Source organism: Schistocerca gregaria, chromosome 4 (assembly GCF_023897955.1).
Source record: "Schistocerca gregaria isolate iqSchGreg1 chromosome 4, iqSchGreg1.2, whole genome shotgun sequence".
NCBI lineage: Eukaryota > Metazoa > Arthropoda > Insecta > Orthoptera > Acrididae > Schistocerca > Schistocerca gregaria.
The window spans coordinates 53,325,632-53,350,455 of record NC_064923.1 but is presented as its reverse complement, the minus strand read 5'-3'; positions in this window follow the sequence as shown (position 1 = coordinate 53,350,455).

Here is a 24,824-nt window from a genome sequence, read left to right as displayed (position 1 = left end):
AATGTGAAATAAATCGAAAAAGGAGAAATTGTCTTTAGCACTGACTCAGCATATAGAAAAGTCAAAATAACCTACGTTGAAATGAAAAGAAAGTGGGACAACATTAAGAGAGCAATGGGAGTTCTACTGTTAAATGCAAGGGAGAGAGCGGATAGGTGGAAAGAGAAAGCTGAAGGTGTCTATTATGGGGAGGATTTGCCTGCTGACGTGAGGGGAAAAAGAAACAGTATTTGACAGGGAACAGACAGGGATTCCGGTAATAGATTCAAATCACTCTGAGCACTATGGGACTTAACATCTGAGGTCATCATTCCCCTAGACCTTAGAACTACTTAAACCTAACTAACCTAAGGACATCAGACACATCCATGGCCGAGGCAGGATTCGAACCTGCGACCGTAGCGGTCGCGCGGTTCCAGACTGAAGCACCTAGAACCACTCGGCCAAACGGGTCGGCCCGGTACTAGAATCAGAATTTAAAAGAGTTTCGGACAACTTCAGATGAAATAAGTCAGAAATAGGTAACATTACACAGTAATCTATGAAATAATTTGCGAAAGTGGTAACAAAACGTCTATTGAAGTTAACGTTTAGAATGTATGAGAGTGCTGATATACCATCAGACTTTTGCAGACACATCGTCCCCACAATACCAATGATTTCAAATAGTCGACAAAATGTTCAAATATGTGTGATTTCCTAAAGGACCAAACTGCCGAGGTCCTCGGTCCCTAGACTTACACATTAGTTAAACTAACTTATGCTAAGAAACACACACATAAATGGCGGAGGGAGGAGTCGAACCACCGGCGGGACAGGCAGCGCGGTTCGTGACATGGATCCCGAGACCGCGCGGCCATAGCCGACTACTGTGAGAATTACCGTACAGTCGGCTTAACAACTCATGCATCCAAGATGTTGACAAGAATAACTTGCAGAAAAATGTCAAAGGAAACTGACAATTTGTTACATAACGATCAGTTCGGTTTTAGGAAAGGTAATGCACCAGAGAGGCAGTTTTGACATTACGGTTGTTAATTAAAGCAAGACTGGAGAAAAATCAAGAAACGTCAACCTGGAAAATGTATCTTTCACTGTCAAATGATGCAAGATGTCCGAAATTCTCAGGAAAGTAGGGTAACCTATAAGGAAAGATGGGTAGTATACAATATGTACAATAACCAAGTGGAGCAGTAACACTGGGAGACCAAGAACGGAGTGCTACGATTAATAAGATGTAAGGCAGGTGTGTAGCCTTTCACCACTACTGTTAAATGTATGCTACGAAGAAGCAACGACGGAAATAAAAGGAAGATTCAAGAGTGGGATTAAAATTCAATGTTGAGCGTTACAAATGATAAGATTCGCTGATTACATTGCTATCCTCAGTGAAATTGAAGATTAGTCTATTGAATGGAATAATCAATCAAATGAATACAACATATAGATTGGGAGTAAATGGAAGAAAGACGAATGTAATGAAAAGTAGCAGAAATGAGAATTGCGAGAAACCTAATATTGGAATTGGGGATCACAGAGAAGACGAAGTTAATGAAATTTGCTACCGAAACAGCAAAATCACCCACCAAGAATAAAACAAGAAGTGCATAAATGCACACTAGCACTGGCAAAAAGGCCATTCCCGGCCAATAGATGTCTGCTAGTATCGTACATTGGCCATAATTTGAGAAAGGAATTTTTGAGAATGTACATTTGGCTCTGGTATGGTAGTGAAACATGGGCGTTTAGAAAACCAGAACATAAGAAAACAGAACCATTTGAGATGTGTTGCTACAGAACACTCTGAAAATTAGACGTGTTGAAAAGATACTGAATAAGTAGATTCTCCACCTAATATGCTAGGAAATGCATGTGTAGAAAACACCAACCAGAAGAAGAGACAGGAAAATAGGACATGCGTTAAGACATTTGAGTATAACACACATGGTACTTCAGTGAGCTATCGAGGGCGAAAACTAAAGAGGAAGAAAAAGACTGGAATACATCCAGAAAATAACTGAGGACGCAGGTTGCAAGCACTACTCTGAGCTGAAGTGGATGTGGTGATCCACATCAAACCAGTCTGAAGACTGATGAGTATTTAAAAAAAAAAGGGAGAGAGAGAGGGACAGAGAAAGGGCAGGATGAAGAGAGAGAAGCCATAAAGATGGTGCTTTCACAAAGTCACAAGAATTATTATTCCCATAAGCTTCATAGCACGGTTTTAGGATATGAGATATTTTGGACTGATAAAGAATCGATGTGTTTTTGTATGTTATGAAGGGAGTCGAAAGTAGAGAAAAGTCCATGATCAAGGTTCGGACGGTAATGATATAATCAACCATCACTTTTCGCGCAATCATGAAACAGGCAAACGAGAGAGACAGAAAGCAAAAAAAAAAACTTGTAATTGGTTATGTCTCTCCTTACTTCACATTATGTAACAAATTATTACTGTGTGCAATGTCAAAAATGCGAATAACAGGCAGTGTTCACATTTTATTGAAGTAAAACCAATTCAGTGGCTGCAGATTTGAGAGCTGTGATGGTATAGATATGAGTAACGACTGTCTCTGAATTAGAATTGCAACTATGCTGCAATGGAGTCTTAATGTTCCAGAACAGAAAGCGCTGGAAGCTGTAGGAGGAAGATTACAGTTAACGTCCCGTCGACGTCGAGGTCATTAGAGACGGAGTGCAAACTGAGATTAGGTAAAGACTGGGAGGGATGTCAATAGTGCCCTTGCAAAGGAAACATCCTGGCGTTTACTTGTAGCGATTTAGGAAAACTATGGAAAATCTACATCTGGATAGCTGGACGGGAAATTTAACCTCTGTCTTTCCGAAAGTGAGTCCATTTGTACAGCAGAGCCTTTTCTCTAAACTATCAAAAGGCGCGCAGGAGACACGGCTACAGCTCTGTCCGGCTTCCTCACAAAGAGAGAGTGAGTAAATAAAATAGAATTTAAATTTCCTCTAGCAACTTCGGATTGTGTGTGAAACAACCAGTCGACTAACGTAAATCATGGGTTGACATGATCATTATTTCAAAATCCGGAAGCATTAACTGTTTAATGAAAGGTATCAAACCAAATTTCCCCAGAATTTAGAGACCACCGTAGGCTTGCCTAATCAGAGGACTGTCGTCTCGTGGAGACGGAGTAATTTTCTTAACCCTAATTAATTGTTCTTATTATTTTGGAAATCCACAAATGTTTTGCGATACGAAATTCATGATACGGCTACTTCACCATGTAGGGACACTAGACCTCCCCGCCTTTCTCATAATTGTCATCGCTCCAGCACCTTGAACCTCTGAGCGACGAGACCTGTTTTCGTTGGCTCGAACAAACAGTAACTGACACCGTGGTTAGGTCCTCTTTCGGCTGGCAGACGCATGCTGTGGTGCGACGTCTGGGTCAATAAAAGTGTCGAGAGCGGGGCTCACCACCTCAGTTGGTGGTAGTTGTTGGCTGAGGAACGTCGTTATTATCACTAGCGAGGATGGTGCAGCCGTTTTCATGTACACTGGTGAGCCAAACATTGTTACCACTGCCCGCGCTGAGTGTGTACGCTGCCTCGTGGTACTAAGGGCTCGAGACGCGATACAAGTGTATGAATGGAGAATCATTATAGTGACTATAAGTGGCGTAAACCCCGAAATGCGCCTACTTAAGTGACTTTGACAAAAGTCAGATTGCTGTGCCGCAGAGGATAGGAACGAGCAGTCCGAAACGGCAAAGATGATCGGCTGTTCGCATGCTCCTGTCGTGAGCATGCATGGACAAGAATGCTGAAACCACGAGTGAGCGACAAGAAATTGGTCGTTCATACTTCTAGGCCTAAGGGCAGTGGAACGGTAGCTCAGCGTGTTTGGTATGAGGGTTAGCTGTCCTCTGTAATAAAAAACTGAGTCAACGGCTGAACACTGAGCTTGAACGCGTGTCATGGGTACATCCGCACAGAACGAATGCAACGAACAATGTCGACCAAAATGAGATTTAAAAAAATGTGGTAGCGTCTTTGATTCATAATCAGAATATCTTCGGTCCCGGGTTCGAATGCTGCCGCTGCTTAAATTTTGATTAATAATCAGCACTGGCGGTCGAAGACTTCCGGTATAAGAAGTCACCCTCATATCGCCAACGGCTTCTCAAAGAGGACGGAGGAGTGGACAGAGTTTCAGAACCCTCTCTTGTCCGAGGGGTGGGAAACTGTCCCTAAGGGCAGAAGAATCAGCAATGATCAGCGGCTTGAGGATGCAGAAGGCAATGGAAACCACTGTTTAAAGACTCGTAACGTGTATCCACAGGACATGTGGTTTGTAATTGAAGAAGCGTTATGATGATCTCTCCATTGGCAAAAGATTCTGGAATAGCCCCCCCCCCCCCCCCCACTCGGATCTCCGGGAGGTGATGCCAAGGAAGAGGTTACCATGAGAAAAAGATTGAATAATCAGCGAAAGAATAGCTTTTTACGAGTCGGGACGTGGAATGTCAGAAGCTTGGACGTGGTAGGGAAACTAGAAAATCTGAAAAGGGAAATGCAAAGGCTCACTGTAGATACAGTAGGGGTCAGTGAAGTGAAGTGGAAAGAAGACAAGGATTTCTGCTCAGATGAGTATAGGGTAATATCAACAGCAGCAGAAAATGGTATAAAGGGAGTAAGATTCGTTATGAATAGGGAGGTAGTACAGAGAGTGTGCTACTGTGAACAATTTTGTGACAGAGTTCTTATCAGAATCGACAGCAAACCACCATAAAAACGATAGTGCAGGTATATATGCCGACGTCGCAAGCTGAAGGTGAAGAGATAGAGAAAGGGTTTGATGATATCGAAAGAGTAATACAATATGTAAAGGGGGTAAAAATCTAATAGTCATTGGAGACTGGGATGCAGTTGTAGGGGAAGTAGTAGAAGAAAAGGTTACGGGAGAATACGGGCTTGTCGCAAGACATGGGAGAGGAGAAAGACTAACAGAGTTCTGTGACAAGTTTCAGTTAGTAATAGCGAATACTCTGTTCAAGAATCACAAGAGGAGGAGGTACGCCTGGAAAAGACCGGGTGATACGGGAAGATAATAGTTAGATTACATCATGGCCAGACAGAGCTTCCGAAATCAGATACTGGATTGTAACGAACAGATACGACTCAGATCACAATATACACTAATTGCCATTAAAATTGCTACACCAAGAAGAAATGCAGATGATAAACGGGTATTCATTGGACAAATATATTATACTAGAACTGACATGTGATTACATTTTCACGGGATTTGGGTGCACAGATCCTGAGAAATCAGTACCCAGAACAACCACCTCTGGCCGTAATAACGGCCTTGATACGCCTGGACATTGAGTCAAACAGAGCTTGGATGGCGTGTACAGGTACAGCTGCCCATGCAGCACGATACCACAGTTCATCAAGAGTAGTGACTGACGTATTGTGACGAGCCAGTTGCTCCGCCACCATTGACCAGACGTTTTCAATTGGTGAGAGATCTGGAGAATGTGCTGGCCAGGGCAGCAATCGAACATTTTCTGCATCCAGAAAGGCCCGTACAGGACCTGCAACATGCGGTCGTCCATTATCCTGCTGAAGTGTAGGGTTTCGCAGGGATCGAATGAAGGGTAGAGCCACGGGTCATAACACACCTGAAATGTAACGTCCGCCGTTCCAAGTGCCGTCAGTGCGAACAAGAGGTGAGCGAGACGTGTAACCAATAGTATCCCATACCAACACGCCAGGTGATACGCCAGTATGGCGAAGACGAATGCCCGCTTCTAATGTGTGTTCACCGTGATGTCGCCAAACACGGATGCGATCATCATGATGCTGTAAACAGAATCTGTATTAATCCGAAAAATTGACGTTTGGCCATGAGAAATGATTTCGGAAGGACAGACTCGGTAAACAGGAAAGTCAAAATAACCTTCGGTGACATTAAAAGCAAGGGTGATAACATCAAGAGTGCAATGGAAATTCCAATGTTAAATGCAGATGTGAGAGTGGATAGGTGGAAATAATAAATTGAAAGCCTCTATGACGGGGAACATTTGTCTGATGTACTAGAATAAGAAACAGGAGTCGATTTAGAAGATATAAGGGATCCAGTATTACAATCAGAATTTAAAGGAGCTTAAGACTAAATAAGGCAAAAGGGATAGATAACATTCCATCAGAATTTCTAAATCATTGGGGAAGTGGAAAAAAGGGACTATTCGCTTTGGTGTGTAGAATGTGTGTGTCTGGCGACATACCGACTCACTTTCGGAAAAGCATCATGCACACAATTCTGAAGACGGAATGAGTTGACAAGTGCGAGAATTACCGCACTATAAACTTAATAGCTTATGCATCCAAGTTGCTTACAAAAATAATATACAGATGTATGGAAAAGAAGGTTGAGGATGCGCTAGATGACGGTCAGTTTCGGTTTAGGAAAGGTAAAGGCTCGAGAGAGGCAATTCTGACTATGCGGTTAATAATGGAAGCAAGGCTAAAGAAAAATTAAGACACGTTCTAACTATTTGTCGACCTGGGAAAAGCCTTCGGTAACTTAAAATGGTGCAAGATGTTCGAAATTCTGAAAAAAGTAGGGGTAAGCTATAGAGAGAGACGGATCATGTAAAATATGTACAACAGCCAAGAGGAAATAATAAGAGTGGACGACCAAGAAGCGTGTAAGACAAGGATGTAGCCATTCCCCCTACTGTTCAATCTGTACATCGAGGAAGCAATGATGAAAATAAAAGAAACGTTCAAGATTAGAATTAAAATTCTGGTGAAAAATGATACGATTCGCTGATGACGCTGGTATGTTGAGTGAAAATGAAGGAGAATTACATGATCTTCTGAACGGAATGAACAGTCTAATGAGGACAGAGTATGGACTGAGAGTAGATCGAAGAAACACAAAGATTAAGAGAAGTAGTAGAAATGACAACAGCAAGGAACTTAACATCAGAACTGATGGTCACGAACTAGATAAAGTTACGGAATTCTGTTACCTAGGTAGTAAAATAACCAATGACGCCGGCCGCGGTGGTCTCGCGGTTCTAGGCGCGCAGTCCGGAACCGTGCGACTGCTACGGTCGCAGGTTCGAAACCTGCCTCGGGCATGGATGTGTGTGATGTCCTTAGGTTAGTTAGGTTTAAGTAGTTCTAAGTTCTAGGGGACTGATGACCACAGCAGTTGAGTTCCATAGTGCTCAGAGCCATTTGAACGATAACCAATGACGGACGCAGCAAACAGGACATGAAAAGCAGATTAGAAATGGCAGAAACGGCATTCCTGGCAAAGAGAAGTCTAATGATACTAAATATCGGCCTTCATTTCAAGAATAAAATTTTGATAATATACGTCTGGAGTACAGCATTGTATGGTAGTGAAACGTGGACTGTGGGAAAACCGGAACAGAAGAAAATAGAAGCATTTGAGATGTGGTGCTACAGACGAATGTTGAAAATTTGGTGGACTGATAAGCTAAGGAATGAGGAGGTTCTGCGTAGAATCGGAGAGCAAAGGAACACGTGGAAAACACTGTTAAGGAGAAGGGACAGGATGATAGGACATCTGTTAAGACACTGAGGGAGTGACTTCCACAGTACCAGATGGAGCTGTAGAGGGCAAAAATTGTAGAGAAAGACAGAGATTGGAATACGCCTAGGAAATAAATGAGGACATAGGTTGCAAGTACTGTTCTGACATTAAGAGGTTAGCACAGGAGGGGAATTCGTGGAGGTCCCCATCGAAAAAAAAAAAAAAAAAAACAGTCTCATCACGAAACATAGCGATCTGAGGCTTGCCCGCTCTCTAAAGCAGGACACGCGGCGACCTGTGGCAGATATGACGACAGAGCACAGTACTGGCGCCGGCACAAGTGTTTTGGAGCACGCCATTCAGCGCACAGTGTTGAACATGGTGTTCCTCAGCGGAGGACCCCAATGTGTTCCGATGTTGACCCAAAAACATCGTCAATCATGATTACAGCTGCCATAAGATCATTGAGATCTGACCGCGGATCAATGCAATTGTGTAGGCTGGTCGCACGAATTCCTTTTATTGTTAAACCAGGTCGACGGTCGTGTTCAGATATGCGTCGTTCAGGCGAAGGGCCACTCATGCAGCGAGCCACGAACGCAGGCCGGTTGGAGGAGTATTATGTCGTGGGAACCATTCCCCTGGGGTTCCATGGGACCTACGCTAGTAATAGAAAGCACCGTGATAGTTGTGGACTACGTGAAGGTTTTTAGGGACCACCTGTAACCCATTATGCTTGATGTATTCCCCAACAGCGACGGCAGGTACAAGAAGGATAATTGTCCGCGTCACAAGGTGAGAATCGTGCTGCAATGGTTTGAGGAGCACGACAGTGAACTCAGATAGATGTCTTGGCCATCAAATTCGGCTTATGTGAATCCGATGGAACCCAACCTCGACGCAATCAAGTGCTAGCTCCACGACCGCAAACCAAGCGCCCGTATATTACCGGAAGTGTGACGTTTGTGTAGGCATCTTGCGCCGCAAATCTCTGGCAGCTGTTAGCGTCCCGATCGTTAAGCACGGTTTCGCTACAGCTACACTGTTCTGCCCCTGCCTAGCCTCCAGTCGTCTTAGTTCTCTTGGCTGTTAATCATTCTCTTGGCTACTAATAGTTCTAACGTAATTCTCAGTGTACTCCCTCTCCCCACACAGTGCCTGTACGAGTTATTCAGACGCTCATTTATGTTACAATTAATCGTTTTACATCTCCTGATCTGCTGCAAGACGTTACCACGCCAGGTTTGATTTAATTGTGGGTGGAGTAACCGTTTTGTATTGTAGGATTCTACCTCGCATTTCACAGAGTTTTTGGAACAATGTATTTATATTTTTACCACATCTCTTTCTCTTCCCTTGTTGCCTTCTATAAATGTTCTTTTTAGCTATCAGAAAGCCCTGCTAGACGGAATGGAGTAATTCGCCGGTCACCTTCAAGACAACAGCAGTCTGACTGGTGGGATAAAACGTTCCAGCTAATTGAGAATCGTGGGCAGACGGCTTTAATAATTCCTCGGGATCATCGCCACGTTCAGTTAGCTAAAACAAGTGTGCACTGTTCCAAATCCGTCGGTAAGCTGTTGGTGATGGTGTGGGAACATTTTGCAGCTTGAAAGGTGGGTGCGTATGAAGGGAGAGATTGCGGTTTTATGACAGAGGCCGAGACAAATAGTTGGAGACGGAAAGATGTGGACGACGGTGGTGATGTAAGTGATGGTGGTGGCAGTGGTAGTAATTGGAAACCCGGGCACCCACACTACATAATTCCAAGACGAATGACGTTACAAACTTCTGCACCCTACTGAACATCAATTCCTATTCATTCCCTCCCTTCGATTGTCGTACATATGCACACAGTGCGTCATTTATGATAACACTGCTAACTTGACATTTTATCAAAATACACAGTTCAAATAACTAGTAAGAAGCCACACTAGTTGTTCAGAATGTTATAACCGGATGATCACAAACGTTAAAGATTGTTTAGCCATGGGCAATACCAAATCTTATGGTTGACATTTTATCTAGACGTTATGACACAACGCAGACATGTAACACGTGTACCCATTCATCTTTGTATCTTCTAAAATATAGGATAAATCAAGGATAGATAAACTAATAACCTGGATTTTGCCCTTTCCTCGTTATTTAATGCGCTCGTTGTTAAAATGGTTAAAATGGCTCTAAGCACTATGGGATTTAATATCTCAGGTCATCAGTCCCCTGGACTTAAGAGTTACTTAAACCTAACTAACCTAAAGACATCACACACATCCATGCCACAGGCAGTATTCGAACCTGCGATCGTAGCAGCAGCACGGTTCCGGACTGAAACGCCTAGAAGCGCCCTGCTACAGCGGCCGGAGTTGTTAAAATGTAGGGACAGAAATTTCCATATCACGAACGCCATACGATAATGGGTCGACTTGTCAGAGAATGAGAGAATGGTCCGTCACGGGGTACTTCAAGATTACGTCCTCTTACCCAAAAGGCCCGTGCAAGGGATCACACAACTGGGCTGCTGGTTTTACTTACTACAGCCATTCCTCCACTCATTCATGCATTGTCTTCCGCACCGACACTGCAGATGAAGCATGTAGGGAGAAAACACTCTTTCCACTGATGTTTCAATTGCGGCGTCATTTCCATAGATTCCATGGTGCCCTGATGCTGTGCTGATTGCCATATGCTTTCGCTGTTTCCAAAAGCGGAAAACTTAAAAATGGATGGTCTCTACTGTCTGCTGCGTACAAGCGCTGAATAGGTTGTACGTTGAGGAAGCACATAGGGAATTTCGTGATTCGAATGCGCTTCATTTGACCCAGTGCCCTCTAATTCACTTTTCTGTACGGCTGACTGCCTACGCCTCCGCTCAGTGAATCCTAAAGTCCATTTCAAGGAATACCACAGCCTGGCCAATAGAGTCCGCCCGGATTCGATCCATCGGCATGTACAGTAACACAGCTGAATAATGTCCAGATACATCTCTTCCTCCGACAATGTAAATCAATCCTTTTGCTTTCTTGACCCACGACAGTGTTAGTGTTGTTTGAACTTGAGTGTTGGCCGATAGATTAGCAACCATATATCTTTGCTCCCTCAAATGGTTGAAATGGCTCTGAACACTATGGGACTTAACATCTGAGGTCATCAGTCCCCTAGAACTTAGAGCTACTTAAACTTAACTAACCTAAGGAAAACACACACATCCATGCTCGAGGCAGAATTAGAACCTGGGACCGTAGCGGTCGCACGGTTCAAGGCTGAAGCGCCTAGAACCGACCGGCCACACCGGCCGGCCTTTGCTCCCTCCTTTGTTTTCCGTTCAGGATGAGTAGGAACACAAATGAAGCTATTTTGGCTCCATAGTTAAATGAAGGCAGATGTTTTTGTTTGATTTAGAAAGGTAGAAATGTGAGTTACATGAAGTATTTGAGATCATCTACATTATTTCGTATATTATTTCAACTGTTTTTAGAAGATAAAATAAAGTCAGTGTGTGATACCTGCCTCTTAGAAATTGTGAAACTATAAGAATTGAAGGACATGATCTAATAAAGATGTTTGGCTAAAGTACGAGGCTATGACAATTATTATCCGCAAAGTAGTTATAAAATTTTATTGTAAGCAAATAGGAAACTTACAAGAACATAATTTTTTGACATAGTCTCCTTGCATTTCAAAGCACTTGATCCATCGTTGTACAAGCTTCCTGATGCCCTCATCTCGGTTGAGCTGGGAGACAGGAATGCACCGCTTCTTTCACTGCTTCGTCCGAGACCTTCTTGTCCGAGATTGTGACTGGTGATTAAACCTAGGTTCACCATTTGAGCCCCAAACAAAACGACAATTGATGGAATGGTGCCATTCCCACTCCCCATAGAAGAAAAAATTCAAAGCAACTGCTTCCGCCGGTAAGCTCGTTATCACCGTATTCTGGGATTGTGAACCTGTGATTCTCAGTGATGTGATGCCAGGAGGCGGTACTATTAATTCAGAAGCATATGTCAACACATTATCAAAACTCAAGAAACGCTTCTGGGACTTCGGCGCCACAGAAACCCAGGTTATGTTTTGCCGCAACACGATAACTCTAGGCCCCACACAAATATGAGGACTGCTGAACACATCGCAAGACAAGGTTGGGTAGTGTTACCTCAGCCACCCATAGCCGCCTCGGACTTCCACTTGTTTGGATCATTAAAGGATGTTATTCGTGGGAGATACTTTGAGGACGATGAGTATGTGATTTACACAGTGAAGCAATGGTTCCGTCACCAGGACAAGAACTTTTACCGACTGGGCATACACGCCCTTGTTTCGAAATGTGGGAATGCCATAGAACGGGATGGAGGGATGGAGATTACGTAGAAAAATAGGGTGTGTAGATAAAACACCATCCTTTCGTGTAGTTCTCATTATGTTCAATATTTCTGGGAAGCCCTCGTATCATCATTTTTGAATGTCGTTTGCAGTTAAACAAGTGATCAGATTGATTCTGTGTTTAATGCAATGTAGAGGACCCTCTAATATTCCAAGCACTGCAGAAAGAGAAACTGCTTCAGCGGTACTATCAGCCATTTTAAAGGTTTTCCATACACACTGGTGTTGGTGACAATTGTAGTTGCATTGTTTAAAGAAGTCGAGCAACAAAGGACGTACTGCTTTCTGAACGTCTGGGCAGGAGGATACCTCCGTTTTTATAGCAGCGGCGAAGCGTCCGCTGTCCCCATTCGGTGAATGAATGAGTACATTTGTCAGGTTTCCCTCGCTCCTCGCAGGTACACATTCCGAAGGAACTGCATAGAGATAAATGTAAGCGAAAGCATTGCCAAAAGACTAATAGCAGCATGTGGGCGAGCATATTCTGAGCGTCGGCAGCAGCATTACTGCACCATAAATCAAGAGCAAGGCGGCCGGGGAAGCGTTTATGATTAATGTTGGGTTCGCGGGGGTCTACCGGGGGTGTGCGCTGGGGTCTTCGGTATCTCGCTTGAGCAATCGGGCCACGCACTTTTGTTTCTCAGCAGCTGTCCTCCATCACGGCTCCGCTTTCTTCTTTCAGTGATGTTCATTCTTTAGCAGATAAGGTTCCTCTAGCGTTATCTTTTAAGGAGAAGGAGTGCAGTAGTGATAAAGTGCAAGTGGTAAGAAAATTGAACTAGGGCAGCTGACGTCTACGAAAGTAATTCGCACGAGAACACGCGATGAAGTCAGTTAGTTCAGCGTTCTGTAAGTCATGTTCACAGTAAACTTTACGGTGTGAAACGTGTCGACCGAAAAAAAGATGTAGAGACACATGTGGGCTTGTCATTTAAATGTTCTACGTTGTAGAAGAACTTGATAAGAAGAAACAACATTTAATCTACATCTGAAAACGCCGGCAGTCTCTCAGACCTTTCAGACACTTTACTTCAATGGGAAGATGATAAGTGAATTTCGTAGCTGAGTACTGCACATCTTTCTGTTACGAAGTTAGACTCACTAGAGGCAAGTGCAGACAATATTCCTTCAAGCACAGTATTATCGAACACCTGTATTACTCTCAAACTGGAGCGGGTTGTTCACATCAGAGGTGTGTGTGTGTGTGTGTGTGTGTGTGTGTGTGTGTGTGTGTGTGTGTGTGCGTGTTTTACTAAGATAACACGTCCTTTACAGCCAAGTATTATAATAGTGTTTGCGTGCATTACTGCAAGTGTCTTGAGTGAATAAATGTTCAGTGAGGCTGTGGTTCATACCGCAATAATTTGAACAGGTGTCTGCAAGATGTAGGGCCTACTTGTGTGACGGCCACATACAATTCTGCGTAAAATACTTTTCCCGTACAACATTGGTGGATGAATGACTAAGGCCACCAAAGGGCTTGTAGAGACATTCAGGAGACACTCTTAGTGTTGAGTTGTCGAATTACCCTTACAGACACGAGGATAATCTCAAATCAACTACACAGAGATGCATAAGGCACCGGAAACCAAAGCGATGAACATTCTAAAGGTGGATAAACTAGAGCAGCAGTCTACCAAAGCACTGTCATGACGGCATTTGTCTTCTCATTATAAGGGAAGAATGTTAGAGAGTAAAAAATAAACAGGTAAATAAAGAAATAAGAAAACGAGAAATGTAGAATTTTTGCGATTTAATGTTATGGGAAAGCTGCAGAAAAATTTGTGGTAAGGTCCTATGGGATCAAAGTGCAGAGCTTACGATAAGGAAACACACAAACACACCCATGCCCAAGGGAGGATTAGAACGTTCGACCGGCGGAGCCGCCCGAACCGTGGCATGGCGCCCAAGACCGCACGGCACAAACTGCAGACATCGAAAGAAGAAACCCTAGCGATGGTGTTAAATTTTCTCTGTATAAAGCCTGGTCCACAGGCACCGTTTTTTCGTCAGTGTTACATGATCATGCTAGATTTACAGAATGAGACTGTCACTCTGCAGCGGAGAGTGCGCCGATACAAAACTTACTGGCAGATTAAAACTGTGTGCCGGGTTGAGTCTCGCACTCGGGACTTTGCCTCTCGCGGGCAAGTGCTCTACCAGATCAGCTACCCAAGCATGACTCACGCCCCGTCTTCACAGTTTTACTTCAACCAGTACTTCTATGTTGCAGAACTGTAAGGTTCGCAGGAGAGCTTTGTAAAGTTTGGAAGGTAGGAGGCGAGGTACTGGTAGAAGTAAAGCTGTGAACACGGGGCGAGGGCCGTGCTTGAGCAGCTCAGTTGGTAGAGCACTTGCCCGCGAAAGGTGAAGGTCCCGAGTTCGAGTCTCAGTCCGGCACACAGTTTTAATCTACCAGGAAGTTTCATGGCAGATTTATCAAATAAAACGTAACGTGAGGACGGAAAGTTGACAGTCCAGCATGAACTGAATGAAGTTCCAGTCTGCCGACAAGTATATATATATATATATATAGTCTTATCGCACAAACATAGCTCCACTGCCAATTTACTATTTGTCCACGATAAGGCCTAACAAATGTACTGAAGGAACTCCTAAACATATATATTTGGCCCAACCAGCCAGTTAAGTGCGACATGAATTTACGAACCGATATGTTTCAACAAAGGAGAAAGTCGAATACAGGACCGATGTCTTTAAATTTTGCGCCCTTTTTGTTACCGTAAACATTTTGGAATACGGTTATCAAATATTTGATTGTACAATAGACAAGAGATGTTCGAAATTTGCTTACGACAGCCCCAGGAAGTTTTTAATCTAAGTGAAGTCCTCTTATTTTAGTTCACTCAACAGCTTTCTTGATAACATAAATATGCACTCCGTTGTATCCATCTCTTCAACCTAACGTTCCTTTTTTTCTGTTTCTTTATATTTGTGTTACGTAACGACTTTTATTCATTAATAATAATGCGGCTGCTCTGGTTTTTAAGCACGACACTGTAAACTTCCACTTGTCTATGCAACTAATACTTACAGCGAGTTCCTGAAATTAACTTGCTCCAACGGCTTCAAGAAGTAAACCTGAGTAAGTTTTGTTCTAATGTAAACACCTCAGCAAACGCTTGCAAAACTTATTTGCTAGTGGTACAAGCCATTCAATGTATACAGTTCATACTACACTTCTAGGGCCGGCTTAACGTTGGCAGCGCTCGGAGACACCTGGATCATCTTTCAGCTAGTGCCGATTTGCTCCGCTTCTAGCAGCACAAGCGAATCCGTCAAGTTGTTGTGGACGAGTAGTACTCTCGGTGACGCTAGGGGGTTAACAACAGTTATTTTATTGTGTTAAGTGGCGAAAGAAAATGGCAGACTTACGACAAAAATTGTTCAAATGGCTCTGAGCACTATGGGACTTAACATCTGAGGTCATGAGTCCCCTGGAACTTAGACCTACTTAAAACTAACTAACCTAAGGACATCACACACATCCACGCCCGAGGCAGGATTCGAACCTGCGACCGTAGCAGTCGCGGGGTTCCGGACTGAAGGGCCTAGAACCGCACGGCAACGCGGCCGGCACTTACGACACTGGACTCATGAATTTTTCACGAAGTTCATAGAGCTGTACCAAAGTTTCCTTTGATTCTGACAAGTAAAATCTAAGGATTACAGCAAATGAGACAAGAAAAACCAGGCCTACGCCGCTTTGGTTAAAAAGTGCAAGGTAGTGGATCCTGAAGCAACAAAAGAATTGGTTAGCACAAAGATAAACTCATTTCGAACAGTTTGCCGCAAAGAGAGTGCGAAAGCAAAAGCAACTATGCGTCTCCTGGAGCTGGAACGGAATAAATTTATAATACTTCTTTGCGGTACTTTGATTTACTTTCGTTCTTGGATGTCGAAGATCAACACCCGAGAAGACCATGATCAAACATAGAAGATTAAGTAATAAAAATCAGTTGTAATTTTCGTGGCCAACAGCCATTATTTACTGCGCCACCGTATAAAATAAGGTAATCTGAATTATTATATGTACTATTACAAGTATTACGTATACAATAATATTTTATAAGATATAATAAGATTCTCACATATTTTCAACAAAAAAATAATGTGCATGGTACTTAGTAACACAGTGCAGACAAAATTAATCTCTGCAGCGGTCTAGATGTTTATTGCACAATATGTATATTTTTACGATGCGGCGTTTATACACCAGTTTGAGGTACACTGTTTCATGTACATTCTAAATTATGCGATGACTTTGTCCTGCCAGGGTAAACCAGAGCACATTTACCGAGTTGTAGGACATGCATAATTTCTGGGTTACGTGGAGGAGACCCATCCTCTGTACTTCCTGCATCTAGTATCTAGGTGATAACAAGTTTTGGGGACACACACTTCTTAAAAAATTATGCAATACAGAAGGCGCCAGCACAACGATCTGCGTATATTTTACTTCCAAATCAATGGTACTAGGCAAATTTCTAAAACGAGATGCCATTATTCCAATGTGTTTTCAACGACACGTCGAGCACTTGACAAACGAAAAAACTCGGGAGCCTCGGTTTAAGCTGCTTCTACGGTATGGTTTAAGAAAATCAGATCGCACTTAAAGCATCACCTAGGAAAGTACTTGATTACTACTTGAATAACTGGTGAGAAATTGAAGGCCATTCGTTCTGACGACGAGTTTGATGTTTAAGAGAAGTATATAGCGCATAAATTACGAGATCTTAAATGGAACCAACATTTAGTTTGCGAGAAAGCTGATTAATGATGTTATTTTTGAAGCTGAACTGGAAGAATTAACAAAATACTTTGCATTTGTCAACTCTGGTGGTTTTTCCGGACGACAGAGCTTAATGCATCAGAGTTTTTCTTATAACTGTCAGTCAAATATCCCAGCAGCACAACCCAGCTACCCTGTTCAGCCCATTACTGGTTCAAACACTAATTTAATATAGACAATTCCTCAAGCTTACCAGGAATTTCTGAGTACTTTGCAAATTTCGAGAATGTTATCTAAAATGAAGCAGACCTTAATCTAACTGTAAAATGGTTTCTGTATATTTTATTTTTTAGTTTAATTTTACAAGCAGTTAATGTTTACTCAAAATTTTTGCTTAAAACCGTAAGGTGTTAATATCATTCTATTTTTGTCTAATCTGCATTAATTTTCATTAAACTCTTTTTTTCAGAAAGCAAAACATTGGTACTTTTCATTTACTCACCTTCAAATACCCCTTTTTCAGAACGTTGTGTATATACGCTGAAGACACAAACAGAATGGTGCACCTGCCTAATATCGTGTAGAGGCCCCGCGAGCACGCACAAGTCCCGCAACACGGCGTGTCATGGACTCGACTAATGTCTGAAGTAGTGCTGGAGGGATCTAACGCCATGAATAGTGCAAGGCTGTTCATAAATCCATAAGACTGGGAGGCGGTGTTGATCTGAATAGCACGTTGCAAGGCATCCCGGGTATGCTCAATAATACTCATGGCTGGATAGTATGGTGGCCAGCGGAAGTGTTTAAAATCAAAAGAGTGTTCCTGAAACCACTCTGTAGCAATGCTGCACGTGTGGGGCATCGCTTTGTCCTCCTGGAATAACTCAAGTCCGTCGGAATGCACAATGGACATGAATGGACGCACGTGATCAACGAGGGTGGTTACATACATGTCACCTGCCAGAGCCGTTTCTAGACATATCAGGGATCCTACATAAACTGCAAACGCCTCACACCATTACAGTTCTTCCACCTGCTTGAACAGTTCCGTGCTGAGATGCAGGGTCCGTGGTTTCATGAAGTCCCCATGCCCGTACATGTTCATCCGCTCAATACAGTTTAACGTGTCTGACCAGGCAATATGTTTCCACTTTTCCACTCAACAACCGCCCAGTGTCGGTGTTGACGGGACCAGGTGAGGCGTAAAACTTTGTGTCGTGCAATTGTTAAGGGTACACGAGTGCGGGTTCGGCTCCGAAAGCCCATATCGATGATGTTTCGTGGAATGGCTCCCACGCTGACAGTTGTTGATGAGCCAGCACTGAAATCTGGAGAGATTTGTGGAAGGGAACGATTGTCTTCAGTTGGTCCCATTCTTGCAGTACCTTTCCCAGGCTGCAGCGATGTCGGGGATTTGATGTTTTAGCGGATTCCCAATATTCACGGTACACTCGTGAAATGGTCGTACGGGAAAAATCCCCACTACTTCGGAGATGGTGTGTCCCATCGCTCGTGCGCCGAGTCAACACCATGTTCAAACTCATTTAAATCGTGATAAGTTGCCATTGCAGCTGCAGTAGCCGATATAACAACTGCGCTAGGGCCGTTGTGTTATATAGGCGAATCCGACCGCATCGCCGTATTCTGTCTGTTTTCGTAACTCCGTATTTGAATAGACATGCCTATACCAGTTTCTTTCGCGCTTCAGTGTAGCTCCATAGGCTTCTGGTATGATGCGGCACAAAGGTTGTTTCGAAATTGTAGTTGTAAACTCCAGGTCATTGTAGCTTCTGCCAGTCGCTAAGAACCTTAGCATTGCTGTGAGTCTCTCGTGGGGGTTGACAGTCGCCATCATGGCACTGCCTCCTTCTTCAATTTTTGAGCTTTCACGCGTGAGTGAGTGCGCCAGTCTTTTGGTTCCTGCCGTAGTTCTCGGAGAAGATCCACGTTTGAGAATGTTTCTATCTGCAGTAACGAAGCTGGGGTTCACCGTCAACGACGAGCCGACTTTCTCTTCTTCCTCAGTTTATTAACGCCATAGTACAACTATCGTCAATAGCAGCGTCTTCTCCTTTTTCATTTCGGAACGACTCAGCTTACATCTAGAAGAAAATACGAGTACTGTAGCTGTTCGTTCTGTGTCTCATAAAAGAGTTGTCATTTACTAAATGCTTATTATGATCAGTCTATTTATACGCTTAGAATATAAAACAAGCATGTTATCAATACACCTGCAAGAGAGTTCGGCGCTCTTTGACTACTGCGTTTAATCCTAAAAATGATTATTTTACCAAGAGAGAAGTTCAATCTTGCAAGTGGAACAAATCGGTGAATGTATCGTGCCAAAGGTCTTTTGTGTGATGTAAGCACTGTTGGCAACTGCAGTTACGGAAGTTCATCTCATATCAATCTTGAGTAACTGTACGAATTAATTATCAAACAAACTGCATAGACGGGAAAAGCCCACTGCACATTCCAGAATAAAATTTACTTATTATTCAGTAGGTACTGTACGTTGGTGTTTTAATTGAACAAGGCAGAAACTCCAGATTATTAGATCCTTCGGCAATTCATAGATCGTGCTCATCGATGAAGAATGTATGTGTAGTTAGACGCTGTAGCCACGGTTACATTTGCTTTGGGATATATTTTATCTTCAGGAACTTTTATCATCTACGACAACTGGACGACTGCCGGCCAGAGTGGCCGTGCGGTTCTAGGCGCTACAGTCTGGAACCGAGCGTCCGCTACGGTCGCAGGTTCGAATCCTGCCTCGGGCATGGATGTGTGTGATGTCTTTAGGTTAGTTAGGTTTAATTAGTTCTAAGTTCTAGGCGACTGATGACCTAAGAAGTTAAGTCGCATAGTGCTCAGAGCCTTTGAGCCTTAATTAGACGACTATCATCCACTATCTGGCGGAAATGCCGTCGCAGTCCTCGGATGGATTTCTTGTGATGAAGGGCCAGTAATGTATTGTCTTAGCCCGTAGCTTCTTAACGAAGTTGCAGAGCGCCGCGAGTGCTACTAGACCTCTTTAGCAAAGTTCTACGCAACTCCAGCAAATTTAAAATATAGTTGTTAATGAAAAAAAAGAATAAAAAAACTTTGAACATAGCTGCTAAGGTTCAGTGACCGTGTCAGAATTATATTAGAACAAATAAGCCCTCGGTAACAAATATTAAGTCAAAATTGACCAGGTTTCGATGATACTAGGAGTGTCGTCTTCAGAATTAAACTAACAGTTTGAAAACATATTAGATATATAACAGATTAATAAAATTAAAGTTTGTACTGACTGAAAAGAGTGCAGTACTTATAAGTCACATTTAAAAAAATCTAAGTCGACATCATGAATAGTTATAAACATGAATAGCTGTAAATAGATTGGCGAACCGCTGAGGGCTGCTCGTACTTGAGTGAACAAGGGTTGCAACAGGACTGAGGTGCCCACGTTAGAAAGTGTGGGCAAGTAGACATGGTGTTGCTACGAGCGCCATCTAGTGGCCGCAGCAACAACTAGGCTACTGTACATTCAAAATTAGACACATGAAATTGTGATGCAGCTGATTCAGGCATAACGTAAGCGCTAATAATAATAGCATGATGTTACATATTTATGTGCTTTAAACAGAGATACATTTTGTAACGTAAAAAAAAGTCAGTTATGACATACAAGAAAACGGCAAAGATGTAACAGGAAAACAAACATTTCGGTAAAATGCATGAGGAAATCTGACTCAAAGACCAAGCAATGGCTTTATACAGTCAAAAAAGTTTTTATTTCGCAGCTGCAGTTGTACGTCAAGTATGAGGCCATCATGTCGCGAGAGATGTTTGAAAATCTCCAATTCCTCTAAAACATCTAACCTACGCCCCTTCTTTTCGGTATGTGGAATATTGCCATCGCCTATGGCTTCAGGCAAGTGTCCAGTAATTAAGAGACGATCGGCAAAGGATGAATTTAGCGGACTGGTGCCGTTCTTTCGCAAAAGATGTTCTTTATATCTGATGGTGAAAGCTGCTTCAGTAGGTATCCTTTCTTACACAAGATACGTTGATGATATTCTAGTCATCTATAACGGACCCGCCAATACAACAGAACATATATTGAAACTTTTTAACGACCTCCATGAAAAAAATTCTTTCACTATTGAGCTCTAAAGCCGCCAATTACATTATTTCGACTTGACGCTTACAATAGGAGACAATATCATCACTTTCAATATTTTTCGAAAAGAAACGTATAGTGACCAAATCGTGCCTGCTTCCTCTTTTCATCCTCAGTCTCAAAAAATGGCCTTTTTTCACTCTGCCGTCCGCCGAGCGCCTCTATACCACTTTCAACAGAAAAGTTTAATGAGGAGATTAATTTACTTAAAACCATAGCAGTCAATAATGAATACACGCCTAATATTGCGGACGATACCCTAAAAAAGAAAACTGCAAGAACTACCACGTTCAACACATAATGCACTGAAATTAACCCCCCAAAAACTTTTTCTATTCGTTTCACAGGACCCATTTCCTATCAGATTCAGCGCATGCTTCGCAACAAATAGAACTGCAATGTTGCCTTCTCTACCAATAATAATCTAAACAGAAACTTCATTCAAAATTTGAAATCCATTCGCTCCCCTACAGAAAGTTGTGGCGTTTATGAGATCATCTGTGATACCTGCTCCTCCTATTATATAGGGCTAACTGGACGTGCTTTCACCATCAGATATAAAGAACATCTTTTGAGAAAGAACGGCACCAGTCCGCTAAATTCATCCTTTGCCGATCATCTCTTAATTACTGGACACGTGCCTAAAGCCATAGGCGATAGCAATAATCTGCATACCGAAAAGAAGGGGCGTATGTTAGATGTTTTAGAGGATTGATTGGTTGGTTGTCTGGGAGAAGAGACGAAACAGCGAGGTTATCTGTCTCATAGGATTAGGGAAGGATGGGGAAGGGAGTCGGCCGTGCCCTTTCAAAGGAACCATCCCGGCATTTGCCTGGAGCGACTTAGGGAAATCATGGAAAACCTAAATCGGGATGGCCAGACGCGGGATTGAACCATCGTCCTTCCGAATGCGAGTCCTGTGTCCTTATCACTGCGCCACCTCACACGGTGTGTTTTATAGGAATTGGAGATTTACAAACATCTCTCTCGACATGATGGCCTCATTCTCAACGAACAGCTTCAGCTGCGAATTAAAAACTTTTCGACTGTATAAAGCCATTGCTTGGTCTTTGAGTCAGATTTCCTCATGCATTTTACCGAAATGTTGTTTTCCTGTTACATCTTTGCCGTTTTCTTGTATGTCATAACTGACATTTTTTTTTACGTTACAAAATGTATCTCTGTTTAAAGCAGATAAATATGTAACTTCATCCTATTATTATTAGTGCTTACGTTATGCCTGAATCAGCTGCATCACAATTTCATGTGTCTAATTTTGAATGTACAGCAGGCTAGTTGTTTCTGCGGCTACTAGATGGCACTCGTAGCAACACCATGTTTACTTGCCCGCACTTTCTAACGTGGGCACCTCTGAACATTGGTTGCAACAAGAATCTCAAGTACGAGCAGCCCTTAACGGCTCGCCATCTTATTTACAACTATTCATGACATCGGCTTAGATTTTTTGAAATGTGACTTGAAAGTACTGCATCTCTATCCAGTCAGTAGAAACTTTAATTTTATTAATGTATTATATACCTAATACGTTTTAAAACAATTAGTTTAGTTCTGAAGACGACGTTCATAATATCGTCGGAACCAGGTCAATCTTGACTTAAAATTTGTGACCGAGGGCTTATTTCTTCTAATATAGTTGTAAATAAATTTACTAAGAACCAAGTAACATGAAAGGACGCCGTAATCTTTTTCACGTGTGCTCTAATCAAAGAAAATATCATTCATCACTTATTAGTGTTCAGATTTTTCACAATATCGAATTTTCCAGGTATATGATTACGGATATTCCATTAGGTATGACTACGATGGAATCATTTACAGTGATACGAGCAACATCTCTTTACCGATTACATACAGCTACATGAAATACGTAACGAGCTACCTGCAATGCAGGTACTGAACAGAAAGATAACAGATATAAATTTATATTGGCCCGCTTAATTCGTAAATACGACATTCAGTTTAAAACAACGGAGCCCGGAACACTCAAGTTGAACGAGACGGTTGATTTATAAGAAGCCACAGCCAGTAAGACTACTGTGGTTCACAAAGAAGTAACGTTCTACAGTAGCCGTAATGTTAAACAAAAGATTTTGATCATTATCTGTCATAACCTGAGGAGGCGCCAAGTTTGTAGAAGAAGTTCGTGTTTCAGTCTCCCTAAGACGTCTTTAGCCGTTGTCAACATCGACTGAGGTTCCCTCATTTTCGCTACTGCGCTGTACAAACCAAGTATCGAAACTCGTTAGAAACTTTTGTTTGCTCTGGGCTGAAGTGTTTTCTTGGCGCAAGTCTCCTGTCAGCTGTAAAAGTAACAGGACGAAGGCATAAGCCAAGATGGAGAACAAAACACGACGAAAGTACACGTGCAAGCGATTACAGCTTCCAAAGAACTTACGTGACTGGAAGTATAACGCATCAGCGAAATTGTCAACATTTCGGCCAACATCTCAGAACAAGGAATTGCGCACTAATTCACGTCGTCGCCCTCACCTCGATTTTACGTAACGCATTCAGAAAGAGAGTGCTTCTGACCTAGCTAGTAGGCGTAATTTATGAATTACCATAGAAAGACAGGGTATCATACGAATTTAATAAAGTTGAAAGCCAATATCACGAAACATAAGTCATAACAACACGGGCAGAGAGAAGACTGGAATCATGGCATTTAATAGAAGTGTCAGACGTAGCTTAGTTCCGAAACTTTTAAATAACTGTAGTGACGAGATTGTTACACAACGGGACAGGAAGGTTGCCCACAGGAAGACCACATAACTGGACAAACAACGTGATGTTCGTAAAAATTTTCCAGCATATGTAGTACGATCTTAGAAGCGTAGGGACTACAATTTTAATATTTGTCACAAAACACAAAGATTATGGTTTTTAAAGTAAAAAACACTGTACTCTTCAAAATGGTGCGCAATGGTCATGTATTTTAAACAAGACTCTACATTTTAATTTCATATGTTGCGACTTAAACGATTAATTGGTTCAAATGGCTCTGAGCACTATGGGACTTAACTTCTGAGGTCATCAGTTCTCCAGAACGTAGAACTACTTAAACCTATCTAGCCTAAGGACATCACACACATCCATGCCCGACGCAGGATTCGAACCTGCGACCGTAGCGGCCGCGCGGTTCAAGACTGTAGTGCCTAGAACCGCACGGCTGCGACGTAAACAACCAAACTGAAAATGATATGCACAACAAACTGAATAAATATCAGATGATATAGGTACAAACACAGATCACTAGACAACAATGTGACGAAGTATGCGTACTACTATTTTGACACACAGCTCAGTGCAGCTGATATTACTAAAGAAAGACGAAACGAGTATGCATGCACAGGAATCAAATTTATGAGTCACACGGGACATTGCAGTCTCGTGTAGAACATATCGACTAGATGCCAGGAGGAAAACCACCAGAGCAGTTAATGATCTACACACTCCTAGGGAGAAACGCGATCCCCGAAGACCTCGGAAAAGATTTCTGTTATCGGAACAGTTGAAGGCATGTGCCTCGAAGTAAGGAATGAGCTTTCAACAATTGAGTTCAATGTACTAAATTACTCTCATGAATCATTGCTTACCTACACATTACAACCCAATTCCGGTGTACTCAATGATGCAGTCATCAACTCCGAATTGGTTTGAACAACACAGTACCCTCACAGAAGGTGTCATGATATTATTTTCGTACAGCCATTGACCTACCTCATCTAATGTTATTTGCCGTGGGAACTACAGTTTCAAGCGGAGTCGAAACTGTGTTTCACCTTTGGATTCCGAGTAATGACGGTAGGTCTTTGGCTTAACAGTGAACGACGATTTTTGACGTAGTCACCTTTTAGGTTAATGCACAATGTAGGTCTATAGTTAGTATAATTCACACATCATGAGCATTTCTGGAAGGTCTGTTGAAGTTGTTCACACCTGCCGTAACCTCT